This window comes from Salvelinus namaycush, unplaced genomic scaffold (genome assembly GCF_016432855.1).
Source record: "Salvelinus namaycush isolate Seneca unplaced genomic scaffold, SaNama_1.0 Scaffold610, whole genome shotgun sequence".
Lineage (NCBI taxonomy): Eukaryota > Metazoa > Chordata > Actinopteri > Salmoniformes > Salmonidae > Salvelinus > Salvelinus namaycush.
Genome location: NW_024061321.1, coordinates 1 through 27,472, shown reverse-complemented (window position 1 = coordinate 27,472; position 27,472 = coordinate 1). Strand labels below are relative to the sequence as shown.

The 27,472-nt window shown below is 40.1% G+C and overlaps 10 non-coding genes and 11 pseudogenes across 10 annotated transcripts; all 21 read left to right on the top strand.

Moving 5' to 3' along the window:
- Positions 1-2,117: 2,117 nt before the first annotated feature.
- Positions 2,118-2,236, top strand: LOC120042078. Its single transcript, XR_005476023.1, has one exon. It is a non-coding gene; the product is annotated as a 5S ribosomal RNA (ribosomal RNA).
- A 697-nt stretch (positions 2,237-2,933) lies between these two features.
- Positions 2,934-3,083, top strand: LOC120042106 (annotated as a pseudogene).
- A 671-nt stretch (positions 3,084-3,754) lies between these two features.
- LOC120042079 lies at positions 3,755-3,873 on the top strand. The gene has a single exon (XR_005476024.1). It is a non-coding gene; the product is annotated as a 5S ribosomal RNA (ribosomal RNA).
- A 2,532-nt stretch (positions 3,874-6,405) lies between these two features.
- LOC120042101 lies at positions 6,406-6,555 on the top strand (annotated as a pseudogene).
- Positions 6,556-13,515: 6,960 nt separating this feature from the next.
- On the top strand, positions 13,516-13,666 carry LOC120042105 (annotated as a pseudogene).
- A 674-nt stretch (positions 13,667-14,340) lies between these two features.
- On the top strand, positions 14,341-14,459 carry LOC120042075. Its single transcript, XR_005476020.1, has one exon. It is a non-coding gene; the product is annotated as a 5S ribosomal RNA (ribosomal RNA).
- A 697-nt stretch (positions 14,460-15,156) lies between these two features.
- On the top strand, positions 15,157-15,308 carry LOC120042098 (annotated as a pseudogene).
- Positions 15,309-15,981: 673 nt separating this feature from the next.
- On the top strand, positions 15,982-16,100 carry LOC120042074. Its single transcript, XR_005476019.1, has one exon. It is a non-coding gene; the product is annotated as a 5S ribosomal RNA (ribosomal RNA).
- A 695-nt stretch (positions 16,101-16,795) lies between these two features.
- On the top strand, positions 16,796-16,946 carry LOC120042090 (annotated as a pseudogene).
- Positions 16,947-17,626: 680 nt separating this feature from the next.
- LOC120042076 lies at positions 17,627-17,745 on the top strand. Its single transcript, XR_005476021.1, has one exon. It is a non-coding gene; the product is annotated as a 5S ribosomal RNA (ribosomal RNA).
- A 696-nt stretch (positions 17,746-18,441) lies between these two features.
- Positions 18,442-18,593, top strand: LOC120042108 (annotated as a pseudogene).
- A 681-nt stretch (positions 18,594-19,274) lies between these two features.
- On the top strand, positions 19,275-19,393 carry LOC120042103. Its single transcript, XR_005476034.1, has one exon. It is a non-coding gene; the product is annotated as a 5S ribosomal RNA (ribosomal RNA).
- Positions 19,394-20,086: 693 nt separating this feature from the next.
- On the top strand, positions 20,087-20,236 carry LOC120042094 (annotated as a pseudogene).
- Positions 20,237-20,916: 680 nt separating this feature from the next.
- LOC120042091 lies at positions 20,917-21,035 on the top strand. Its single transcript, XR_005476033.1, has one exon. It is a non-coding gene; the product is annotated as a 5S ribosomal RNA (ribosomal RNA).
- A 696-nt stretch (positions 21,036-21,731) lies between these two features.
- LOC120042104 lies at positions 21,732-21,881 on the top strand (annotated as a pseudogene).
- A 693-nt stretch (positions 21,882-22,574) lies between these two features.
- Positions 22,575-22,693, top strand: LOC120042083. The gene has a single exon (XR_005476026.1). It is a non-coding gene; the product is annotated as a 5S ribosomal RNA (ribosomal RNA).
- A 695-nt stretch (positions 22,694-23,388) lies between these two features.
- Positions 23,389-23,538, top strand: LOC120042095 (annotated as a pseudogene).
- A 679-nt stretch (positions 23,539-24,217) lies between these two features.
- LOC120042082 lies at positions 24,218-24,336 on the top strand. Its single transcript, XR_005476025.1, has one exon. It is a non-coding gene; the product is annotated as a 5S ribosomal RNA (ribosomal RNA).
- Positions 24,337-25,030: 694 nt separating this feature from the next.
- On the top strand, positions 25,031-25,181 carry LOC120042100 (annotated as a pseudogene).
- Positions 25,182-25,856: 675 nt separating this feature from the next.
- Positions 25,857-25,975, top strand: LOC120042073. The gene has a single exon (XR_005476018.1). It is a non-coding gene; the product is annotated as a 5S ribosomal RNA (ribosomal RNA).
- Positions 25,976-26,668: 693 nt separating this feature from the next.
- Positions 26,669-26,818, top strand: LOC120042093 (annotated as a pseudogene).
- Positions 26,819-27,472: the final 654 nt, after the last annotated feature.

The following is a 27,472-nucleotide window of genomic DNA, read 5'->3' as shown; positions in this document are numbered from 1 at the left end:
ATTGCCGTATATTCAATGAATTATTTTTCCGTTTTCCAACAATATTTCAGCTATATCTTTTTGGAACAATATATTAGTATATTCAAGCGCTCCTAAAATAATTGGAATAATAATTTTAGGAACTTTTTCCCAAAAGTTATTATTGTTTTTCACTTATTCGATTAATTAAATATTTTGCCAAAATATTTCAGAAATGTCCTTTTGGAACAATATAGTAATAAACTCTAGCGCTTCTAAAATAATTAGAATAATAATTTTAGGAACTTTTTCCCAAAAGTTATTATTGTTTTTCACTTATTCGATTAATTAAATATTTTGCCAAAATATTTCAGAAATGTCCTTTTGGGACAATATAGTAATAAACTCTAGCGCTTCTATAATAATTGTCAAATTAATTCTAGCCCTTAAGGAATTACCAACACCACAAGAGGGAAAAATCAAGTCATCACCCAGCCCGGCGGCTGCAAAACGGCCTAAACTTTTTGACTCGGCGGTCACTTTTAACACAGCCTCAATTTAGAATATCAGTAATTAGTAACAATCAGTCTCGTGGAATGTTCAATCACTCACATTAATTTGGCGAGTTCAGGTTTAATACCATTACTCCTAGCTCAAGCTTAGATTTCTCACCGATGCTCCTAGTCGAAGAATAGTTCGACTAGTCCCAGATTACTAATGCGACTTGAATCCCGAAATGTCAAGCTTAGATTTCTCACCGATGCTCCTAGTGGGGTGCCATTTCCACTAGCCCCAGATTACTAATACGACTTGAACACATTACATTACATTTCAACACTTCATCAAGCTTAGATTTCTCACCGATACTCCTAGTTGAACAACAATTCAACTAGTTCCAGATTACTAATTCGACTTGATCTTATACTTCACATATATCTTTACACAATGCCTTAGGTTTATAACAATTTCACATTCATTTAACAGCAATTCATACTCACGCTCAGTAACACTGATCTTAATTTGGGTATTGACTATAATATAATATGCAGATTTTGATTTAACAGGCTCTGCTTACCTTTAATTGTCGAGCTCTTTGATCAGTTTCCTGAGGCGAGTTGAATCCCCGATGGCTCCTGATTACAGGTCACCCCTCCTTCTGGAATCTTTCTCCAACTTGTCTCTTCTCTTATCAACTTTCTATGGACCGAATTCAAAGGTTTTAACAAACCATCCTCTGCTACCAAGTTTGTTGATAAATCGTTATTGGACACAGGAGGCCAAGTTGAGACATTGGACGAGGTGGATAAGGTATAGTAAAGGCAGTTTATTCAAAGGTAAAGATATCTGGCAAAGCATGCTGCACGGCCCCGTTCGTCTAGCTCGTATGGAACCGTCGGAAGGGAGGCCCGAAACATGTTGTACAGTTCATTTATACAGTATATGACGTATGTATATTCTGGGAGTCTGTTCGTCGGATTGGTCGATCTGGGTCGTGGGTAGTCCTGTTCGGGCCTGGTGTCGACGTTCCATTGGCTCTTAACATTGTTCTTTGTCTTCGATTCCCAACCTTGAAAAGAATGTGTATGCGTGTTGTTGTTGCAGGGGCCTGTTCTGCGTGTGTGTGTGTCTGTGGTTGGTATCTGATGAAAGCAGAATGAGTCTGAGAGAAAAGAGGGGGTGGGTGCATTTTGTACAAAGGATAGCTTATGTTGAGAAGTTGTTATAACAAGTTTCCAGTATCTATTACAATTTCTTACATGTGTCATGCGCTTCCAATATGAAATTGTCCATACATGCGTTCCTCCTTAGCACAGAACAATGCAATAGGTTTTCAACATCCAGAGCTTTTGTGTATTTATTGTGGCTAGTAGGATAGCTGCATGGGAAACTGTTGCTGATGATGTATTTGTCAGAAGTCATTGTATTTGTCCGTTTTTTCCCACAAGGCTGAAATATGTGCCCTCGCTTAGAAATGTTTGCAAGGTTTGTTTGTATTTCATCCAACTATCTGTGCTAAAAAGTGATGGCTACAGTATATGTAATTTCTTCCACTTTTTGAGTGAGCCAAAGTTCAAGCTGCTTATCTAATTGGTGAGAATGCAATGTCTGTTTATCAGACTCACTTTGACTTTATATGGTGTGCCAAGAGATGCACCTTTGCTTACGGCCATACCAGCCTGAATACGCCCGATCTCGCCTGATCTCGGAAGCTAAGCAGGGTCGGGCCTGGTTAGTACTTGGATGGGAGACCGCCTGGGAATACCAGGTGCTGTAAGCCTTTTGTCCACTAGGGGGTGTGGCATTATTTCATCAGCAACACTGCCTTGTAGTAAGCATTTGATGCTGAATTGACTAAATGCAGCTTCTATGGGCTAGTCTCCCCTGCCCTTTTAATACGATCAAAGTTCCTTGTGTTGTCAGGGAGCAACTGCCTTTTATTTATAAGACAAATAAGAATATTGTTACTGAATGCAGCTTGTGTGTGCTCTGTGCTCCCTCGCCCTGTTCAAATGATCAAAGGAAATAATGCTGGTGAGGAGTGGAACTGGACTGGTGTCTGATGGCCCTGTGTTTTCCATGTTGGAATTACAACCCTTCTTTTATGGAGTAAATCAAAAGCACAAGAGAATCTGAGATGTTATCGATAATAAATCAATTGGTTTCATGCATTTGTCTGTGTGTGTGTGTGTGTGTGTGTCTGAATGTGATTGTATTTCGTCATATCGCAAACATTTGTGATATCAGATAGGTTAAGATATTAAAAAGTAATTGGTGATTTTTTCGACAGTGTTGCATGATGGGAATCTAGTGGTTCACTGATATAATCTAGTAAACAAAATAAACTACTTTTTCACTACTCTGTGTGCAAGTGCATTCCTAAACGGCATTTAACGCAGGTCGATGTGATATGATATTATCAGAACACAAAGTGGTTACCGTTAGCGGAAAATGTTGGCACTGGAGAGACTTGCCCTCCACTAAGCAGAAGAGATACCGTGATCAAGAAGCTGGTTCACCCGGTGTGGGGCTCAGCCATTCCACTCTGGCTGTGCTGACCCCTTGCGAATTTTCCAAATGTGGGAATCTCAATTGCAAAATTTATGGTAGTGCTCGTTTGCGCTTTACCCTGATGTCTTTGTTAATGATAAACCGTTGCTTGGCAGCAGGCTTAAGGATGACTTGAGTCAACTGACTGTGCTTATGGAGATCTTTGAAGTCAGTTGTGAAGGAGACTTTGTGGACCAATCGAAAGGTGGAAACATTTGTTTGTAGCAAAATATTGTTGGCATTTTGTCAAAACATTATGTTGCGAAATGCAGCATTGTATTTATGCCACGCTGGTACTTCAATCAGGAGATAGTTGAGAAGCCACTCTAACCCCCCCCCGGTCATGATGTGTCATGCGCTTCCAATATGAAATTGTCCATACATGCGTTCCTCCTTAGCACAGAACAATGCAATAGGTTTTCAACATCCAGAGCTTTTGTGTATTTATTGTGGCTAGTAGGATAGCTGCATGGGAAACTGTTGCTGATGATGTATTTGTCAGAAGTCATTGTATTTGTCCGTTTTTTCCCACAAGGCTGAAATATGTGCCCTCGCTTAGAAATGTTTGCAAGGTTTGTTTGTATTTCATCCAACTATCTGTGCTAAAAAGTGATGGCTACAGTATATGTAATTTCTTCCACTTTTTGAGTGAGCCAAAGTTCAAGCTGCTTATCTAATTGGTGAGAATGCAATGTCTGTTTATCAGACTCACTTTGACTTTATATGGTGTGCCAAGAGATGCACCTTTGCTTACGGCCATACCAGCCTGAATACGCCCGATCTCGTCTGATCTCGGAAGCTAAGCAGGGTCAGGCCTGGTTAGTACTTGGATGGGAGACCGCCTGGGAATACCAGGTGCTGTAAGCCTTTTGTCCACTAGGGGGTGTGGCATTATTTCATCAGCAACACTGCCTTGTAGTAAGCATTTGATGATGAATTGACTAAATGCAGCTTCTATGGGCTAGTCTCCCCTGCCCTTTTAATACGATCAAAGTTCCTTGTGTTGTCAGGGAGCAACTGCCTTTTATTTATAAGACAAATAAGAATATTGTTACTGAATGCAGCTTGTGTGTGCTCTGTGCTCCCTCGCCCTGTTCAAATGATCAAAGGAAATAATGCTGGTGAGGAGTAGAACTGGACTGGTGTCTGATGGCCCTGTGTTTTCCATGTTGGAATTACAACCCTTCTTTTATGGAGTAAATCAAAAGCACAAGAGAATCTGAGATGTTATCGATAATAAATCAATTGGTTTCATGCATTTGTCTGTGTGTGTGTGTGTGTGTGTGTGTCTGAATGTGATTGTATTTCGTCATATCGCAAACATTTGTGATATCAGATAGGTTAAGATATTAAAAAGTAATTGGTGATTTTTTCGACAGTGTTGCATGATGGGAATATAGTGGTTCACTGATATAATCTAGTAAACAAAATAAACTACTTTTTCACTACTCTGTGTGCAAGTGCATTCCTAAACGGCATTTAACCTTTACCGAACCTCAATCCCGGATCCGGGATCACCCCCCACCCCCCCCACACTGATTAGCATAGCTAGCATAGCGTCACAATTAAATAGTAGCATCTAAATATCATTAAATCACAAGTCCAAGACACCAGATGAAAGATACAGATCTTGTGAATAACCCCATCATTTCTGTTTTTTAAAATGTTTTACAGGGAAGACACAATATGTAAATCTATTAGCTAAACACGTTAGCAAAATACACCACTTTTCTAACTCCATCAGTTTCTTACTACTTCAGGTGCTATCACCAATTCGGCTAAACTAAGATATTGATAGCCACTAACCAAGAAAAAACCTCTTCAGATGACAGTCTGATAACATATTCATGGTATAGGATAGTTTTTGTTAGAAAAAAGTGCATATTTCAGGTAGAAATCACAGTTCTACATTGCAGCTGCAATCTGAAATAGCGTTGGAAGCAGCCGGAATAATTACTGAGACCGACGTCAATTACCAAAAGAATCATCCTAAAACACTTCAGAAAAATAGACAGCCTACAGCAATCGAAAGACACAGATCTTGTGAATCCAGAGAATATTTCAGATTTTCTAAGTGTTTTACAGCGAAAACACAATATAGCATTATATGAGCGTACCACAATAGCCAGAATCACAACCGCATTTACCAGCTGTAAATGTTAGCGATCGTAACAACCCAACAAAAGATATATAATTTGACTAACCTTGATATACTTCATCAGATGACAGACCTGTAACATCATATTACACAATGCATATAGCTTTTGTTCGAAAATGTGCATATTTAGCAGCACAAATCGTGGTTATACTATGTAATCACTACAAACATTGCATGTATTCTGGCCGGCGCCATTTTGGATTAGCGCCTATTCTTATAAAAATACTATTCATAAACTTGACAAAAAAATATAAGTTGGACAACAATCGAAAGATAAATTAGTTCTTAATGCAATCGCTATGTTAGATTTTTAAAATTAACGTTACTAGACATATAGTGTGCGTTGCAGCCAGACCAGTGCCTGCAAAAGTGGCGCGCAAACACTATGACATTTTTCCACATAAATACATAATAACATCATAAATAGTTCCTACTTTTGGACGAGCTTCCATCAGTATCTTGGGCAATGTGTCTTTTCTTCAAAAGAATAGTTGCTTTGTTGTAAAACGTCCTCTTCACCTTTGGAACTAGCTGCTACCATTAGCTATGTCGCACACACATGTCCAAATCCTCAAACTAGATACAAAGGAAATTCAGAAAAATAGCACTATACTCGCATAAACTGATATAAATCGGTTTCAAATAACATCGTTATGATGTTTCTAACACCTATATTTAATTAAATTACAGACGGATACATCTCTGGTCGATAACTGAGCGTTCCAAAATTTCATCCTGACTTCTTGCCAGGCGCCATGACGAACGAGACAAAGAAAGGTACTCTCGTTCCATCCGGCTTTATAACCTCGGACAGCTACGCAGACAGACCATTCCACTTCTCATTGGTTACTGACATCCAGGGGAAGGCGGGTGCAGTTCAATTCCAGCCATAGGATATACACAGGCTTTAAAACTGAACCCAGATCAGAGGATAATTCTCAGACCTTCGCAAGTCATGTCAGGATTTTTGCTGTAGAGGGAGTTCTGGGTCACCCACAGACATAATTAAAACGGTTTTAGAAACTAGACAGTGTTTTCTATCCAATATTAGTAAGGATATGCATATTGTACGATCAAGAATTGAGCAATAGGCCGTTTAATTTGGAGACCAAAATATGCTAATGCGGAACAGCACCCCCTATAGTTGCAAGAAGTTAACGCAGGTCGATGTGATATGATATTATCAGAACACAAAGTGGTTACCGTTAGCGGAAAATGTTGGCACTGGAGAGACTTTTCCTCCACTAAGCAGAAGAGATGCTGTGATCAAGAAGGTGGTTCACCCGGTGTGGGGCTCAGCCATTCCACTCTGGCTGTGCTGACCCCTTGTGAATTTTCTAAATGTGGGAATCTCAATTGCAAAATTTATGGTAGTGCTCGTTTGCGCTTTACCCTGATGTCTTTGTTAATGATAAACCGTTGCTTGGCAGCAGGCTTAAGGATGACTTGAGTCAACTGACTGTGCTTATGGAGATCTTTGAAGTCAGTTGTGAAGGAGACTTTGTGGACCAATCGAAAGGTGGAAACATTTGTTTGTAGCAAAATATTGTTGGCATTTTGTCAAAACATTATGTTGAGAAATGCAGCATTGTATTTATGCCACGCTGGTACTTCAATCAGGAGATAGTTGAGAAGCCACTCTAACCCCCCCCACCCCGGTCATGATGTGTCATGCGCTTCCAATATGAAATTGTCCATACATGCGTTCCTCCTTAGCACAGAACAATGCAATAGGTTTTCAACATCCAGAGCTTTTGTGTATTTATTGTGGCTAGTAGGATAGCTGCATGGGAAACTGTTGCTGATGATGTATTTGTCAGAAGTCATTGTATTTGTCCGTTTTTTCCCACAAGGCTGAAATATGTGCCCTCGCTTAGAAATGTTTGCAAGGTTTGTTTGTATTTCATCCAACTATCTGTGCTAAAAAGTGATGGCTACAGTATATGTAATTTCTTCCACTTTTTGAGTGAGCCAAAGTTCAAGCTGCTTATCTAATTGGTGAGAATGCAATGTCTGTTTATCAGACTCACTTTGACTTTATATGGTGTGCCAAGAGATGCACCTTTGCTTACGGCCATACCAGCCTGAATACGCCCATCCTGATTGGAGAAGTGACGACAGGTGCGAGTTTTGAGCTGTGAGTGAGTGTTTGCTGGAGAGTGTTTGCTCGAGAGCTATTTTTGTTAATTAATTGGTTTTTGCAATATAATTTATTATTTTCTTCAGTTGAATAGTTTAAAGTTTGGTTAGTCTTCCCCCTTGCAGGTTTTCTGCTTGGGGGAGAGCCTTTTTTGGACCCATTTTTTGATATATTATGACGGACAACATGGCAACGACAAACGGAATGGAAAAGGACAACGAAAATGCGCAACGGAAGAAAAATGAAGATAAAGAAGGAATGAAATATGGAAAAGAATACACGGTGGCAATTGAGTTGGAAGGAGAAGACAAAGTGACGACAATGGAACTACTAAGAGCAATTAAGGAGGTGTGTGGAGAGGTGGTGGGATGCCGAATGAAAGGAGAAAAGAAGTATGAAGTTACGATGAGGAATGAAAAAGGAAAAGAACGGCTAATGGATGGAATACGAATAAAGGACACCAAGATACTGGCGAGAGATATTAATGTGAAGGAAGTGGTGGTGTCGTTCATGAATCTGCCTGTATACATGGAAGACAGTGCTATATTGGGCAAGCTATGTAGCTGGGGTGTATCAGCAGTCTCTGAAATCAGGAGGAGAGTTTGGCCAGGCACGGATATAGCAGATGGCACGAGATACTGCAAAGTCAAATTCACTGATACTGTGAAATCACTGCCGTACTCTACAAAGTTTGATACGCTTGAAGGTGGAGAGTACTTTAGAGTCATGCATGATAAGCAGGTCAGAGTTTGTAGGCTTTGTATTCAGCCTGGGCATATTGTGAAGGACTGCCCTGAATTTAAATGTTATAAGTGCGGGAAGCAAGGGCATTATGCAAGAGAATGTGTAGGTGGAAAGGAAAGGGCATTTTGCGAAGGATGTCGCATGAGAGCTGACGAGTGCAAATGTGGAGAGGTTGTGAATGAGGAGGGGAGCCAGGATCTTTTTGTGGAGGCTGATGTATCACCCCGAGTAGAAGAAGACGATGGAGGAGAAGACGTGGTGGAGGGAGGAGAGACGGAGAAAAGAAGAGGGGAAAGATGGAACAGAAGACGGAGGAAATAGGAGGCAGTATGGATTCAGAGATAAGAAGAGGGAGTTTTCAGGAGGAGGACGGGAGTGGGATGGGTGGAGGCACTGGGGACTCACAGTTTTTGGGGGGGGCCTCGGGCTATGTGGGTGCTTCGGAAGGAGGTGAAGTGGAGGGGAGTGGGATGCTGACAACTATACAGGAGACGCAAATGGATACAAGCAGCACAACAGGCACAGGAAAGATGAATTCGAGTTGGTTGGAAGAGATGGATTTAGAGGCAATTTCAGATTCAGAAGACATGGAAAAGATTGATAGAGCAAGGGTAAGCTACAGGAAGAGGAAAGTGGCGTTGGAGGTGAAAAAGGACGAAAAAGGAAGAAAACATGACAAAAGGTAGAGGAAAATGAGAAAATATATTTTCTTATTATTATTTATTGGAATGGTTAATTGTATGTCAATCAATGCGAATGGTTTAAGAACAATGGAAAAATTTCAAAGAATAGTTAAAATGAAGAATTCGGATATTTTATGCCTGCAAGAAACACATTGGGACAATGTATGTATTTTAGAAGTAAAAAAAATATGGAGAGATTTTATTTTTGTTAACAATGGCAGGGGGAATTCAAGTGGGGTTGCTATTTTATTGAGGAAGGATGTGGTGGATAATGTGAAACAGATATATAATGATAATAATGGGAGGATTTTAATTGTAGATTTTGAATATATGAGTAGGGTTTTTAGAATTATAAATATTTATGCGCCTAATACTGAAATAGAGCGCAAAGATTTATTTTTAGAAATAGGAAAATGGTGTGAGGGAAACTGTATTGTAGTTGGGGATTTTAATGTTAAAATGGATAGACTGGATATGACAAGAGGAGCTATTTTTAGAAGTGATGTATCTAGGGGGGTTTTAAAGAAGATGATGATAGAAAAAGGAATGATTGATATATGGAGGGATGAGAATCCGTACAAGAGAGAATTTTCTAGAAGGCAGGTGGTTTTAGGGGAGTTGAAACAGACACGGATAGATCTGGTTTTAGTAAATGAAGGGTTAAGGAATTTTATGAAGGATATTAAGTATATTTTTACAACTTTTAGTGATCATGCTGGGTTAACATTTTCGGTGGGGTTAGATAGGGAGGGGAAAGGGGGGGGAGTGTGGTGTATGAATGCAAGGTATCTAGGTGATGAGGAATATGGAATACAACTTAAATCTTTGATAGAACATGAAATGGAGGATAAGCAAAAAGGGAATGATAAGTGCCAGTGGTGGGAAAATGTTAAGAAAAAAATAAAAGATTTTAGTATTAGATATGCAAGGAAGAAAAGGAGTAGGATGACAAGAGAAGAAAATTATTTAAGAGCAAAATTGAATGAAGAAATGAGGAAATGTGATATTGATCCTATTTATAATATTGAAAGGTTTTTAGATTTAAAGGCACAATTGAGCAAATGTGAAATAGATAAATGTAAGGGGGCATCTATTAGAAGTAGGGCAAAGTATGTTTTAGAAGGGGAGAAATGTACGTCTTTTTTTCTTGGTTTAGAGAAAACTAAACAGACGAAATCATATATTAGTGAGATAGAAAATGTAAAGGGTGAAGTGGTAAATGATTATGTTGAGATATTAGAAACTGTACAGAATTTTTATAAGGATTTATTTAAGAAAGGGGAGGTGGATGAAGAGTGTGTAAAGGAGATTTTAGGTAGTGTGGATGTGCAAATTGGTGTTGAGGAAAAGCAAATATGTGATAGGAAGATAACAGTGGATGAAGTGAAAGATGCAATTAAGGGATTACAAATAAATAAAAGTCCTGGAGTAGATGGACTAATTGCAGAGTTTTACAAAATGTATGAAAGTTTTTTAGCACCGATTTTAATGGAAGTGTATCAATATATGGAAGATAATAATACTGTTTCAGACTCCATGGTGACAGGACTGATATCGGTTTTATATAAAAATAAGGGGAGCAAAATGAAATTAGAAAATTATAGGCCAATTAGTTTATTAAATTCAGATTATAAGATTTTAGCTAAGATATTGGCGAATAGGATGAAGATGGTTTTAAATGATATTATAGCACCTACACAAAATTATAGTGTGCCTGGAAGAGACATAGCTGATACCATCATTACACTTAGAGATGTGATAAATAAAATGAATAGCGATAAGAGAGGGGGAATTGTTTTAAGTATAGATTTTAATAAAGCTTTTGACAGGGTGGAACATGATTTTATGTTTAGGGTACTGGAAAAATATGGGTTTGGAAATAGAATAATAGGATGGATAAAATTATTATATAGAAAGGCAAAAAGTAGGGTAAAATGTAATGGGGTTTTAACAGATTCTTTTATTCTTGAGAGATCAGTGAGACAGGGGTGCCCTTTATCAGCATTACTTGTATGTTTTATCGGTAGAACCCTTAGCGGCATACCTTAAAAAAGATCATTTTATAAATTGTGTAGAGACTCCGCAAGGAGGTTTTAGTTTAATTCATCAATATGCAGACGATACCACAATAACAGTTAGAGATGAGGAAAGTGTTAAAAGGGTGATGGAGTGTTTTAAAGTATATGAGAAAGCCTCAGGAGCAAAAGTGAATATGGAGAAGTCAGTAATAATGTATGTTGGGAAGATTAATGAGGAGATTTTTCCTTTTAAAATGGTAAATGATTATTTTAAGGTGTTAGGTGTGTTTTTAGGGGTGAAGGAACAGGAAGCTAGGGATATGACATGGAGTGGGGTTATAAACAAAGTTAGGAAGGTGGTAAATATGTGGAGGGGGAGGTCTTTGAAATTAAAAGGGAAAGTAATTGTCATAAATTCATTGTTGATGTCAATTTTTATTTATGTAATGAATGTTTTGGATATGCCAGAATGGGTTTTATCTGAAATGAATAAAATTGTAGTTGATTTTTTATGGGAAGGGAAGGGGGTGAAAATAGCTTTTAAAACTTTGATTGCAGGTTATGAGGAGGGGGGCTTGAAGTTGGTGGATTTAAATGTGAGGAAAACAGCAATTAGAGTCAAAATGGTACGTAAATATTTATATGGGGAATTAGATTATGGATGGAAAAGATTTTTTAAGGAGTATTTGCAGGAGGTTGGGAGGATGGGGGACAATGGTTTATTGATGTGTATGAAAAAGGAAATGTTAGGTAATATACCTTTGTTTTATAGAGAAGTGTTTGAGGCTTGGGGGGAGTTTTTACCAAATATTTATTATGAGTGTACCATTTTAGACAATATTTTAAATCAGCCAATTTTTTTAAATCCCAAGATACAGTATAATAATAAGATGTTGTTTTGTAAATATTTTATGAGGGCTGGGATGAGACAGATTGGGGACATCTTATATGAGGTAATTCCGGGGTTCCTTCCAAGTCAGGCAATATTTGATAATGTGGTTGAAGAAAATGATGAAATAAGTAGAACTACTGTGGAGAACATGTATAAGAGAATATTAGGATGTCTTCCTGGGGAGTGGGGTGTTTTAATAAATAAAGAGGTGGCAACAAGAGCTAGGGGTTTACCGGTTTTATATTATGAAGGTAATGGGAAGAAGCATGATTTGTCAGGTTTGAAAGTTAAAAAAGTTTATGAAAAATGTATTTTAAGAGAGATAAAAACTCCTGCTTCGGAAAAAGTGTGGTCTAGGGTGTTTGCAAATATAGATGTAAAATCAATATGGAAGAATGTAAATGTAAAATATAATTCTATAGAATGTGAAGACAATGATTTTAAAATGAAACATAATAGAATTTTTACGAACGTGGTTTTACATCAAATAAATAGAGATATTAAAAGAGAATGTGATATTTGTGGTACGGGGGTGGAAAATTTTATGCACTTTTTTGTTGAATGTAGTAGATTAGATGAGTTTCATAAGTTTTTAAAGGGGATTTTAGTACAACAGTGGGGAGAAGAGATTGTTGCTGGGGTTGAGTGGAGGAGGTTGTTTCTTTTTGGTTTAACTGGGAAAAGCAAAGTTATTAATTTTAATTTGATGAATTTTGTTCTTAGTCATGCCAGATACGCTGTAAGACTAAGAAGGAATTTGGGACATTATGAAGGGAAAATTGTGAGTGTAGAGGTTTTATTTAGAAGTATGTTAGAGAAAGATATAGAAGTAATATATAAATATGGTGGATGTAATTTTGAAAAATTGTTTGTGTGGGGGAGCAATTTTATTGAAATTGAGTCGAATGGAAAACTTGTTTTTAATTATTAATTGGTTTTGGTGGATGATTGTGTTTCTAATAGGTTTTATTTTCTTTTCTTTTTTTGATTTTGTAAAAGGATGAATTGTTCAACCTTTTGATTGTTGATTGAATGTTGTAAATGTTATGTGTTTCTTCATAATAAAAGAGAAAAAAAAAAAAATACGCCCGATCTCGTCTGATCTCGGAAGCTAAGCAGGGTCGGGCCTGGTTAGTACTTGGATGGGAGACCGCCTGGGAATACCAGGTGCTGTAAGCCTTTTGTCCACTAGGGGGTGTGGCATTATTTCATCAGCAACACTGCCTTGTAGTAAGCATTTGATGCTGAATTGACTAAATGCAGCTTCTATGGGCTAGTCTCCCCTGCCCTTTTAATACGATCAAAGTTCCTTGTGTTGTCAGGGAGCAACTGCCTTTTATTTATAAGACAAATAAGAATATTGTTACTGAATGCAGCTTGTGTGTGCTCTGTGCTCCCTCGCCCTGTTCAAATGATCAAAGGAAATAATGCTGGTGAGGAGTGGAACTGGACTGGTGTCTGATGGCCCTGTGTTTTCCATGTTGGAATTACAACCCTTCTTTTATGGAGTAAATCAAAAGCACAAGAGAATCTGAGATGTTATCGATAATAAATCAATTGGTTTCATGCATTTGTCTGTGTGTGTGTGTGTGTGTGTCTGAATGTGATTGTATTTCGTCATATCGCAAACATTTGTGATATCAGATAGGTTAAGATATTAAAAAGTAATTGGTGATTTTTTCGACAGTGTTGCATGATGGGAATCTAGTGGTTCACTGATATAATCTAGTAAACAAAATAAACTACTTTTTCACTACTCTGTGTGCAAGTGCATTCCTAAACGGCATTTAACGCAGGTCGATGTGATATGATATTATCAGAACACAAAGTGGTTACCGTTAGCGGAAAATGTTGGCACTGGAGAGACTTGCCCTCCACTAAGCAGAAGAGATACCGTGATCAAGAAGTTGGTTCACCCAGTGTGAGGCTCAGCCATTCCACTCTGGCTGTGCTGACCCCTTTTGAATTTTCCAAATGTGGGAATCTCGAATTGCAAAATTTATGGTAGTGCTCGTTTGCGCTTTACCCTGATGTCTTTGTTAATGATAAACCGTTGCTTGGCGGCAGGCTTAAGGATGACTTGAGTCAACTGACTGTGCTTATGGAGATCTTTGAAGTCAGTTGTGAAGGAGACTTTGTGGACCAATCGAAAGGTGGAAACATTTGTTTGTAGCAAAATATTGTTGGCATTTTGTCGAAACATTATGTTGCGAAATGCAGCATTGTATTTATGCCACGCTGGTACTTCAATCAAGGAGATAGTTGAGAAGCCACTCTAACCCCCCCCCCGGTCATGATGTGTCCATGCGCTTCCAATATGAAATTGTCCATACATGCGTTCCTCCTTAGCACAGAACAATGCAATAGGTTTTCAACATCCAGAGCTTTTGTGTATTTATTGTGGCTAGTAGGATAGCTGCATGGGAAACTGTTGCTGATGATGTATTTGTCAGAAGTCATTGTATTTGTCCGTTTTTTCCCACAAGGCTGAAATATGTGCCCTCGCTTTGAAATGTTAGCAAGGTTTGTTTGTATTTCATCCAACTATCTGTGCTAAAAAGTGATGGCTACAGTATATGTAATTTCTTCCACTTTTTGAGTGAGCCAAAGTTCAAGCTGCTTATCTAATTGGTGAGAATGCAATGTCTGTTTATCAGACTCACTTTGACTTTATATGGTGTACCAAGAGATGTACCTTCGCTTACGGCCATACCAGCCTGAATACGCCCGATCTCGTCTGATCTCGGAAGCTAAGCAGGGTCGGGCCTGGTTAGTACTTGGATGGGAGACCGCCTGGGAATACCAGGTGCTGTAAGCCTTTTGTCCACTAGGGGGTGTGGCATTATTTCATCAGCAACACTGCCTTGTAGTAAGCATTTGATGCTGAATTGACTAAATGCAGCTTCTATGGGCTAGTCTCCCCTGCCCTTTTAATACGATCAAAGTTCCTTGTGTTGTCAGGGAGCAACTGCCTTTTATTGCATAAGACAAATAAGAATATTGTTACTGAATGCAGCTTGTGTGTGCTCTGTGCTCCCTCGCCCTGTTCAAATGATCAAAGGAAATAATGCTGGTGAGGAGTGGAACTGGACTGGTGTCTGATGGCCCTGTGTTTTCCATGTTGGAATTACAACCCTTCTTTTATGGAGTAAATCAAAAGCACAAGAGAATCTGAGATGTTATCGATAATAAATCAATTGGTTTCATGCATTTGTCTGTGTGTGTGTGTGTGTGTGTCTGAATGTGATTGTATTTCGTCATATCGCAAACATTTGTGATATCAGATAGGTTAAGATATTAAAAAGTAATTGGTGATTTTTTCGACAGTGTTGCATGATGGGAATCTAGTGGTTCACTGATATAATCTAGTAAACAAAATAAACTACTTTTTCACTACTCTGTGTGCAAGTGCATTCCTAAACGGCATTTAACGCAGGTCGATGTGATATGATATTATCAGAACACAAAGTGGTTACCGTTAGCGGAAAATGTTGGCACTGGAGAGACTTTGCCCTCCACTAAGCAGAAGAGATACCGTGATCAAGAAGGTGGTTCACCCGGTGTGGGGCTCAGCCATTGCCACTCTGGCTGTGCTGACCCCTTGCGAATTTTCCAAATGTGGGAATCTCGAATTGCAAAATTTATGGTAGTGCTCGTTTGCGCTTTACCCTGATGTCTTTGTTAATGATAAACCTGTTGCTTGGCGGCAGGCTTAAGGATGACTTGAGTCAACTGACTGTGCTTATGGAGATCTTTGAAGTCAGTTGTGAAGGAGACTTTGTGGACCAATCGAAAGGTGGAAACATTTGTTTGTAGCAAAATATTGTTGGCATTTTGTCGAAACATTATGTTGCGAAATGCAGCATTGTATTTATGCCACGCTGGTACTTCAATCAGGAGATAGTTGAGAAGCCACTCTAACCCCCCCCCCGGTCATGATGTGTCATGCGCTTCCAATATGAAATTGTCCATACATGCGTTCCTCCTTAGCACAGAACAATGCAATAGGTTTTCAACATCCAGAGCTTTTGTGTATTTATTGTGGCTAGTAGGATAGCTGCATGGGAAACTGTTGCTGATGATGTATTTGTCAGAAGTCATTGTATTTGTCCGTTTTTTCCCACAAGGCTGAAATATGTGCCCTCGCTTAGAAATGTTAGCAAGGTTTGTTTGTATTTCATCCAACTATCTGTGCTAAAAAGTGATGGCTACAGTATATGTAATTTCTTCCACTTTTTGAGTGAGCCAAAGTTCAAGCTGCTTATCTAATTGGTGAGAATGCAATGTCTGTTTATCAGACTCACTTTGACTTTATATGGTGTACCAAGAGATGTACCTTCGCTTACGGCCATACCAGCCTGAATACGCCCGATCTCGTCTGATCTCGGAAGCTAAGCAGGGTCGGGCCTGGTTAGTACTTGGATGGGAGACCGCCTGGGAATACCAGGTGCTGTAAGCCTTTTGTCCACTAGGGGGTGTGGCATTATTTCATCAGCAACACTGCCTTGTAGTAAGCATTTGATGCTGAATTGACTAAATGCAGCTTCTATGGGCTAGTCTCCCCTGCCCTTTTAATACGATCAAAGTTCCTTGTGTTGTCAGGGAGCAACTGCCTTTTATTGCATAAGACAAATAAGAATATTGTTACTGAATGCAGCTTGTGTGTGCTCTGTGCTCCCTCGCCCTGTTCAAATGATCAAAGGAAATAATGCTGGTGAGGAGTGGAACTGGACTGGTGTCTGATGGCCCTGTGTTTTCCATGTTGGAATTACAACCCTTCTTTTATGGAGTAAATCAAAAGCACAAGAGAATCTGAGATGTTATCGATAATAAATCAATTGGTTTCATGCATTTGTCTGTGTGTGTGTGTGTGTGTGTCTGAATGTGATTGTATTTCGTCATATCGCAAACATTTGTGATATCAGATAGGTTAAGATATTAAAAAGTAATTGGTGATTTTTTCGACAGTGTTGCATGATGGGAATCTAGTGGTTCACTGATATAATCTAGTAAACAAAATAAACTACTTTTTCACTACTCTGTGTGCAAGTGCATTCCTAAACGGCATTTAACGCAGGTCGATGTGATATGATATTATCAGAACACAAAGTGGTTACCGTTAGCGGAAAATGTTGGCACTGGAGAGACTTTCCTCCACTAAGCAGAAGAGATACCGTGATCAAGAAGGTGGTTCACCCAGGTGTGGGGCTCAGCCATTGCACTCTGGCTGTGCTGACCCCTTGCGAATTTTCCAAATGTGGGAATCTCGATTGCAAAATTTATGGTAGTGCTCGTTTGCGCTTTACCCTGATGTCTTTGTTAATGATAAACCTGTTGCTTGGCGGCAGGCTTAAGGATGACTTGAGTCAACTGACTGTGCTTATGGAGATCTTTGAAGTCAGTTGTGAAGGAGACTTTGTGGACCAATCGAAAGGTGGAAACATTTGTTTGTAGCAAAATATTGTTGGCATTTTGTCGAAACATTATGTTGCGAAATGCAGCATTGTATTTATGCCACGCTGGTACTTCAATCAGGAGATAGTTGAGAAGCCACTCTAACCCCCCCCCGGTCATGATGTGTCATACGCCCATGCGCTTCCAATATGAAATTGTCCATACATGCGTTCCTCCTTAGCACAGAACAATGCAATAGGTTTTCAACATCCAGAGCTTTTGTGTATTTATTGTGGCTAGTAGGATAGCTGCATGGGAAACTGTTGCTGATGATGTATTTGTCAGAAGTCATTGTATTTGTCCGTTTTTTCCCACAAGGCTGAAATATGTGCCCTCGCTTAGAAATGTTAGCAAGGTTTGTTTGTATTTCATCCAACTATCTGTGCTAAAAAGTGATGGCTACAGTATATGTAATTTCTTCCACTTTTTGAGTGAGCCAAAGTTCAAGCTGCTTATCTAATTGGTGAGAATGCAATGTCTGTTTATCAGACTCACTTTGACTTTATATGGTGTACCAAGAGATGTACCTTCGCTTACGGCCATACCAGCCTGAATATGCCCGATCTCGTCTGATCTCGGAAGCTAAGCAGGGTCGGGCCTGGTTAGTACTTGGATGGGAGACCGCCTGGGAATACCAGGTGCTGTAAGCCTTTTGTCCACTAGGGGGTGTGGCATTATTTCATCAGCAACACTGCCTTGTAGTAAGCATTTGATGCTGAATTGACTAAATGCAGCTTCTATGGGCTAGTCTCCCCTGCCCTTTTAATACGATCAAAGTTCCTTGTGTTGTCAGGGAGCAACTGCCTTTTATGCATAAGACAAATAAGAATATTGTTACTGAATGCAGCTTGTGTGTGCTCTGTGCTCCCTCGCCCTGTTCAAATGATCAAAGGAAATAATGCTGGTGAGGAGTGGAACTGGACTGGTGTCTGATGGCCCTGTGTTTTCCATGTTGGAATTACAACCCTTCTTTTATGGAGTAAATCAAAAGCACAAGAGAATCTGAGATGTTATCGATAATAAATCAATTGGTTTCATGCATTTGTCTGTGTGTGTGTGTGTGTGTGTCTGAATGTGATTGTATTTCGTCATATCGCAAACATTTGTGATATCAGATAGGTTAAGATATTAAAAAGTAATTGGTGATTTTTTCGACAGTGTTGCATGATGGGAATCTAGTGGTTCACTGATATAATCTAGTAAACAAAATAAACTACTTTTTCACCTACTCTGTGTGCAAGTGCATTCCTAAACGGCATTTAACGCAGGTCGATGTGATATGATATTATCAGAACACAAAGTGGTTACCGTTAGCGGAAAATGTTGGCACTGGAGAGACTTGCCCTCCACTAAGCAGAAGAGATACCTGTGATCAAGAAGGTGGTTCACCCAGTGTGGGGCTCAGCCATTCCACTCTGGCTGTGCTGACCCCTTGTGAATTTTCCAAATGTGGGAATCTCGAATTGCAAAATTTATGGTAGTGCTCGTTTGCGCTTTACCCTGATGTCTTTGTTAATGATAAACCGTTGCTTGGCGGCAGGCTTAAGGATGACTTGAGTCAACTGACTGTGCTTATGGAGATCTTTGAAGTCAGTTGTGAAAGAGACTTTGTGGACCAATCGAAAGGTGGAAACATTTGTTTGTAGCAAAACATTGTTGGCATTTTGTCGAAACATTATGTTGCGAAATGCAGCATTGTATTTATGCCACGCTGGTACTTCAATCAAGAGATAGTTGAGAAGCCACTCTAACCCCCCCCGGTCATGATGTGTCATACGCGCCCATGCGCTTCCAATATGAAATTGTCCATACATGCGTTCCTCCTTAGCACAGAACAATGCAATAGGTTTTCAACATCCAGAGCTTTTGTGTATTTATTGTGGCTAGTAGGATAGCTGCATGGGAAACTGTTGCTGATGATGTATTTGTCAGAAGTCATTGTATTTGTCCGTTTTTTCCCACAAGGCTGAAATATGTGCCCTCGCTTTAGAAATGTTAGCAAGGTTTGTTTGTATTTCATCCAACTATCTGTGCTAAAAAGTGATGGCTACAGTATATGTAATTTCTTCCACTTTTTGAGTGAGCCAAAGTTCAAGCTGCTTATCTAATTGGTGAGAATGCAATGTCTGTTTATCAGACTCACTTTGACTTTATATGGTGTACCAAGAGATGTACCTTCGCTTACGGCCATACCAGCCTGAATACGCCCGATCTCGTCTGATCTCGGAAGCTAAGCAGGGTCGGGCCTGGTTAGTACTTGGATGGGAGACCGCCTGGGAATACCAGGTGCTGTAAGCCTTTTGTCCACTAGGGGGTGTGGCATTATTTCATCAGCAACACTGCCTTGTAGTAAGCATTTGATGCTGAATTGACTAAATGCAGCTTCTATGGGCTAGTCTCCCCTGCCCTTTTAATACGATCAAAGTTCCTTGTGTTGTCAGGGAGCAACTGCCTTTTATGCATAAGACAAATAAGAATATTGTTACTGAATGCAGCTTGTGTGTGCTCTGTGCTCCCTCGCCCTGTTCAAATGATCAAAGGAAATAATGCTGGTGAGGAGTGGAACTGGACTGGTGTCTGATGGCCCTGTGTTTTCCATGTTGGAATTACAACCCTTCTTTTATGGAGTAAATCAAAAGCACAAGAGAATCTGAGATGTTATCGATAATAAATCAATTGGTTTCATGCATTTGTCTGTGTGTGTGTGTGTGTGTCTGAATGTGATTGTATTTCGTCATATCGCAAACATTTGTGATATCAGATAGGTTAAGATATTAAAAAGTAATTGGTGATTTTTTCGACAGTGTTGCATGATGGGAATCTAGTGGTTCACTGATATAATCTAGTAAACAAAATAAACTACTTTTTCACCACTCTGTGTGCAAGTGCATTCCTAAACGGCATTTAACGCAGGTCGATGTGATATGATATTATCAGAACACAAAGTGGTTACCGTTAGCGGAAAATGTTGGCACTGGAGAGACTTTTCCTCCACTAAGCAGAAGAGATACCGTGATCAAGAAGGTGGTTCACCCGGTGTGGGGCTCAGCCATTGCACTCTGGCTGTGCTGACCCCTTGTGAATTTTCCAAATGTGGGAATCTCGATTGCAAAATTTATGGTAGTGCTCGTTTGCGCTTTACCCTGATGTCTTTGTTAATGATAAACCGTTGCTTGGCGGCAGGCTTAAGGATGACTTGAGTCAACTGACTGTGCTTATGGAGATCTTTGAAGTCAGTTGTGAAAGGAGACTTTGTGGACCAATCGAAAGGTGGAAACATTTGTTTGTAGCAAAACATTGTTGGCATTTTGTCGAAACATTATGTTGCGAAATGCAGCATTGTATTTATGCCACGCTGGTACTTCAATCAAGAGATAGTTGAGAAGCCACTCTAACCCCCCCGGTCATGATGTGTCATACGCGCCCATGCGCTTCCAATATGAAATTGTCCATACATGCGTTCCTCCTTAGCACAGAACAATGCAATAGGTTTTCAACATCCAGAGCTTTTGTGTATTTATTGTGGCTAGTAGGATAGCTGCATGGGAAACTGTTGCTGATGATGTATTTGTCAGAAGTCATTGTATTTGTCCGTTTTTTCCCACAAGGCTGAAATATGTGCCCTCGCTTTGAAATGTTAGCAAGGTTTGTTTGTATTTCATCCAACTATCTGTGCTAAAAAGTGATGGCTACAGTATATGTAATTTCTTCCACTTTTTGAGTGAGCCAAAGTTCAAGCTGCTTATCTAATTGGTGAGAATGCAATGTCTGTTTATCAGACTCACTTTGACTTTATATGGTGTACCAAGAGATGTACCTTCGCTTACGGCCATACCAGCCTGAATACGCCCGATCTCGTCTGATCTCGGAAGCTAAGCAGGGTCGGGCCTGGTTAGTACTTGGATGGGAGACCGCCTGGGAATACCAGGTGCTGTAAGCCTTTTGTCCACTAGGGGGTGTGGCATTATTTCATCAGCAACACTGCCTTGTAGTAAGCATTTGATGCTGAATTGACTAAATGCAGCTTCTATGGGCTAGTCTCCCCTGCCCTTTTAATACGATCAAAGTTCCTTGTGTTGTCAGGGAGCAACTGCCTTTTATGCATAAGACAAATAAGAATATTGTTACTGAATGCAGCTTGTGTGTGCTCTGTGCTCCCTCGCCCTGTTCAAATGATCAAAGGAAATAATGCTGGTGAGGAGTGGAACTGGACTGGTGTCTGATGGCCCTGTGTTTTCCATGTTGGAATTACAACCCTTCTTTTATGGAGTAAATCAAAAGCACAAGAGAATGTGAGATGTTATCGATAATAAATCAATTGGTTTCATGCATTTGTCTGTGTGTGTGTGTGTGTGTGTCTGAATGTGATTGTATTTCGTCATATCGCAAACATTTGTGATATCAGATAGGTTAAGATATTAAAAAGTAATTGGTGATTTTTTCGACAGTGTTGCATGATGGGAATCTAGTGGTTCACTGATATAATCTAGTAAACAAAATAAACTACTTTTTCACCACTCTGTGTGCAAGTGCATTCCTAAACGGCATTTAACGCAGGTCGATGTGATATGATATTATCAGCAACACAAAGTGGTTACCGTTAGCGGAAAATGTTGGCACTGGAGAGACTTGCCCTCCACTAAGCAGAAGAGATACCGTGATCAAGAAGGTGGTTGACCCAGTGTGGGGCTCAGCCATTCCACTCTGGCTGGGCTGACCCCTTTTGAATTTTCCAAATGTGGGAATCTCGAATGCAAAATTTATGGTAGTGGTCGTTTGCGCTTTACCCTGATGTCTTTGTTAATGATAAACCGTTGCTTGGCGGCAGGCTTAAGGATGACTTGAGTCAACCGACTGTGCTTATGACTGTGCTTATGGAGATCTTTGAAGTCAGTTGTGAAAGAGACTTTGTGGACCAATCGAAAGGTGGAAACATTTGTTTGTAGCAAAACATTGTTGGCATTTTGTCGAAACATTATGTTGCGAAATGCAGCATTGTATTTATGCCACGCTGGTACTTCAATCAAGAGATAGTTGAGAAGCCACTCTAACCCCCCCCCGGTCATGATGTGTCATACGCGCCCCATGCGCTTCCAATATGAAATTGTCCATACATGCGTTCCTCCTTAGCACAGAACAATGCAATAGGTTTTCAACATCCAGAGCTTTTGTGTATTTATTGTGGCTAGTAGGATAGCTGCATGGGAAACTGTTGCTGATGATGTATTTGTCAGAAGTCATTGTATTTGTCCGTTTTTTCCCACAAGGCTGAAATATGTGCCCTCGCTTTGAAATGTTAGCAAGGTTTGTTTGTATTTCATCCAACTATCTGTGCTAAAAAGTGATGGCTACAGTATATGTAATTTCTTCCACTTTTGAGTGAGCCAAAGTTCAAGCTGCTTATCTAATTGGTGAGAATGCAATGTCTGTTTATCAGACTCACTTTGACTTTATATGGTGTACCAAGAGATGTACCTTCGCTTACGGCCATACCAGCCTGAATACGCCCGATCTCGTCTGATCTCGGAAGCTAAGCAGGGTCGGGCCTGGTTAGTACTTGGATGGGAGACCGCCTGGGAATACCAGGTGCTGTAAGCCTTTTGTCCACTAGGGGGTGTGGCATTATTTCATCAGCAACACTGCCTTGTAGTAAGCATTTGATGCTGAATTGACTAAATGCAGCTTCTATGGGCTAGTCTCCCCTGCCCTTTTAATACGATCAAAGTTCCTTGTGTTGTCAGGGAGCAACTGCCTTTTATTCATAAGACAAATAAGAATATTGTTACTGAATGCAGCTTGTGTGTGCTCTGTGCTCCCTCGCCCTGTTCAAATGATCAAAGGAAATAATGCTGGTGAGGAGTGGAACTGGACTGGTGTCTGATGGCCCTGTGTTTTCCATGTTGGAATTACAACCCTTCTTTTATGGAGTAAATCAAAAGCACAAGAGAATGTGAGATGTTATCGATAATAAATCAATTGGTTTCATGCATTTGTCTGTGTGTGTGTGTGTGTGTGTCTGAATGTGATTGTATTTCGTCATATCGCAAACATTTGTGATATCAGATAGGTTAAGATATTAAAAAGTAATTGGTGATTTTTTCGACAGTGTTGCATGATGGGAATCTAGTGGTTCACTGATATAATCTAGTAAACAAAATAAACTACTTTTTCACCACTCTGTGTGCAAGTGCATTCCTAAACGGCATTTAACGCAGGTCGATGTGATATGATATTATCAGAACACAAAGTGGTTACCGTTAGCGGAAAATGTTGGCACTGGAGAGACTTTTCCTCCACTAAGCAGAAGAGAAAACGTGATCAAGAAGGTGGTTCACCCGGTGTGGGGCTCAGCCATTGCACTCTGGCTGTGCTGACCCCTTGTGAATTTTCCAAATGTGGGAATCTCGATTGCAAAATTTATGGTAGTGGTCGTTTGCGCTTTACCCTGATGTCTTTGTTAATGATAAACCGTTGCTTGGCGGCAGGCTTAAGGATGACTTGAGTCAACTGACTGTGCTTATGGAGATCTTTGAAGTCAGTTGTGAAAGAGACTTTGTGGACCAATCGAAAGGTGGAAACATTTGTTTGTAGCAAAACATTGTTGGCATTTTGTCGAAACATTATGTTGCGAAATGCAGCATTGTATTTATGCCACGCTGGTACTTCAATCAAGAGATAGTTGAGAAGCCACTCTAACCCCCCCCCGGTCATGATGTGTCATACGCCCCATGCGCTTCCAATATGAAATTGTCCATACATGCGTTCCTCCTTAGCACAGAACAATGCAATAGGTTTTCAACATCCAGAGCTTTTGTGTATTTATTGTGGCTAGTAGGATAGCTGCATGGGAAACTGTTGCTGATGATGTATTTGTCAGAAGTCATTGTATTTGTCCGTTTTTTCCCACAAGGCTGAAATATGTGCCCTCGCTTTGAAATGTTAGCAAGGTTTGTTTGTATTTCATCCAACTATCTGTGCTAAAAAGTGATGGCTACAGTATATGTAATTTCTTCCACTTTTGAGTGAGCCAAAGTTCAAGCTGCTTATCTAATTGGTGAGAATGCAATGTCTGTTTATCAGACTCACTTTGACTTTATATGGTGTACCAAGAGATGTACCTTCGCTTACGGCCATACCAGCCTGAATACGCCCGATCTCGTCTGATCTCGGAAGCTAAGCAGGGTCGGGCCTGGTTAGTACTTGGATGGGAGACCGCCTGGGAATACCAGGTGCTGTAAGCCTTTTGTCCACTAGGGGGTGTGGCATTATTTCATCAGCAACACTGCCTTGTAGTAAGCATTTGATGCTGAATTGACTAAATGCAGCTTCTATGGGCTAGTCTCCCCTGCCCTTTTAATACGATCAAAGTTCCTTGTGTTGTCAGGGAGCAACTGCCTTTTATTTATAAGACAAATAAGAATATTGTTACTGAATGCAGCTTGTGTGTGCTCTGTGCTCCCTCGCCCTGTTCAAATGATCAAAGGAAATAATGCTGGTGAGGAGTGGAACTGGACTGGTGTCTGATGGCCCTGTGTTTTCCATGTTGGAATTACAACCCTTCTTTTATGGAGTAAATCAAAAGCACAAGAGAATCTGAGATGTTATCGATAATAAATCAATTGGTTTCATGCATTTGTCTGTGTGTGTGTGTGTGTGTCTGAATGTGATTGTATTTCGTCATATCGCAAACATTTGTGATATCAGATAGGTTAAGATATTAAAAAGTAATTGGTGATTTTTTCGACAGTGTTGCATGATGGGAATCTAGTGGTTCACTGATATAATCTAGTAAACAAAATAAACTACTTTTTCACCTACTCTGTGTGCAAGTGCATTCCTAAACGGCATTTAACGCAGGTCGATGTGATATGATATTATCAGAACACAAAGTGGTTACCGTTAGCGGAAAATGTTGGCACTGGAGAGACTTGCCCTCCACTAAGCAGAAGAGATACCGTGATCAAGAAGTTGGTTCACCCAGTGTGAGGCTCAGCCATTCCACTCTGGCTGTGCTGACCCCTTTTGAATTTTCCAAATGTGGGAATCTCGAATTGCAAAATTTATGGTAGTGGTCGTTTGCGCTTTACCCTGATGTCTTTGTTAATGATAAACCGTTGCTTGGCGGCAGGCTTAAGGATGACTTGAGTCAACTGACTGTGCTTATGGAGATCTTTGAAGTCAGTTGTGAAAGAGACTTTGTGGACCAATCGAAAGGTGGAAACATTTGTTTGTAGCAAAACTATTGTTGGCATTTTGTCGAAACATTATGTTGCGAAATGCAGCATTGTATTTATGCCACGCTGGTACTTCAATCAAGGAGATAGTTGAGAAGCCACTCTAACCCCCCCCCCGGTCATGATGTGTCATGCGCTTCCAATATGAAATTGTCCATACATGCGTTCCTCCTTAGCACAGAACAATGCAATAGGTTTTCAACATCCAGAGCTTTTGTGTATTTATTGTGGCTAGTAGGATAGCTGCATGGGAAACTGTTGCTGATGATGTATTTGTCAGAAGTCATTGTATTTGTCCGTTTTTTCCCACAAGGCTGAAATATGTGCCCTCGCTTTAGAAATGTTAGCAAGGTTTGTTTGTATTTCATCCAACTATCTGTGCTAAAAAGTGATGGCTACAGTATATGTAATTTCTTCCACTTTTTGAGTGAGCCAAAGTTCAAGCTGCTTATCTAATTGGTGAGAATGCAATGTCTGTTTATCAGACTCACTTTGACTTTATATGGTGTACCAAGAGATGTACCTTCGCTTACGGCCATACCAGCCTGAATACGCCCGATCTCGTCTGATCTCGGAAGCTAAGCAGGGTCGGGCCTGGTTAGTACTTGGATGGGAGACCGCCTGGGAATACCAGGTGCTGTAAGCCTTTTGTCCACTAGGGGGTGTGGCATTATTTCATCAGCAACACTGCCTTGTAGTAAGCATTTGATGCTGAATTGACTAAATGCAGCTTCTATGGGCTAGTCTCCCCTGCCCTTTTAATACGATCAAAGTTCCTTGTGTTGTCAGGGAGCAACTGCCTTTTATTTATAAGACAAATAAGAATATTGTTACTGAATGCAGCTTGTGTGTGCTCTGTGCTCCCTCGCCCTGTTCAAATGATCAAAGGAAATAATGCTGGTGAGGAGTGGAACTGGACTGGTGTCTGATGGCCCTGTGTTTTCCATGTTGGAATTACAACCCTTCTTTTATGGAGTAAATCAAAAGCACAAGAGAATCTGAGATGTTATCGATAATAAATCAATTGGTTTCATGCATTTGTCTGTGTGTGTGTGTGTGTGTCTGAATGTGATTGTATTTCGTCATATCGCAAACATTTGTGATATCAGATAGGTTAAGATATTAAAAAGTAATTGGTGATTTTTTCGACAGTGTTGCATGATGGGAATCTAGTGGTTCACTGATATAATCTAGTAAACAAAATAAACTACTTTTTCACCACTCTGTGTGCAAGTGCATTCCTAAACGGCATTTAACGCAGGTCGATGTGATATGATATTATCAGAACACAAAGTGGTTACCGTTAGCGGAAAATGTTGGCACTGGAGAGACTTGCCCTCCACTAAGCAGAAGAGATACCGTGATCAAGAAGGTGGTTCACCCAGTGTGGGGCTCAGCCATTGCACTCTGGCTGTGCTGACCCCTTGTGAATTTTCCAAATGTGGGAATCTCGATTGCAAAATTTATGGTAGTGGTCGTTTGCGCTTTACCCTGATGTCTTTGTTAATGATAAACCGTTGCTTGGCGGCAGGCTTAAGGATGACTTGAGTCAACTGACTGTGCTTATGGAGATCTTTGAAGTCAGTTGTGAAAGAGACTTTGTGGACCAATCGAAAGGTGGAAACATTTGTTTGTAGCAAAACATTGTTGGCATTTTGTCGAAACATTATGTTGCGAAATGCAGCATTGTATTTATGCCACGCTGGTACTTCAATCAGGAGATAGTTGAGAAGCCACTCTAACCCCCCCCCGGTCATGATGTGTCATGCGCTTCCAATATGAAATTGTCCATACATGCGTTCCTCCTTAGCACAGAACAATGCAATAGGTTTTCAACATCCAGAGCTTTTGTGTATTTATTGTGGCTAGTAGGATAGCTGCATGGGAAACTGTTGCTGATGATGTATTTGTCAGAAGTCATTGTATTGTCCGTTTTTTCCCACAAGGCTGAAATATGTGCCCTCGCTTAGAAATGTTTGCAAGGTTTGTTTGTATTTCATCCAACTATCTGTGCTAAAAAGTGATGGCTACAGTATATGTAATTTCTTCCACTTTTTGAGTGAGCCAAAGTTCAAGCTGCTTATCTAATTGGTGAGAATGCAATGTCTGTTTATCAGACTCACTTTGACTTTATATGGTGTGC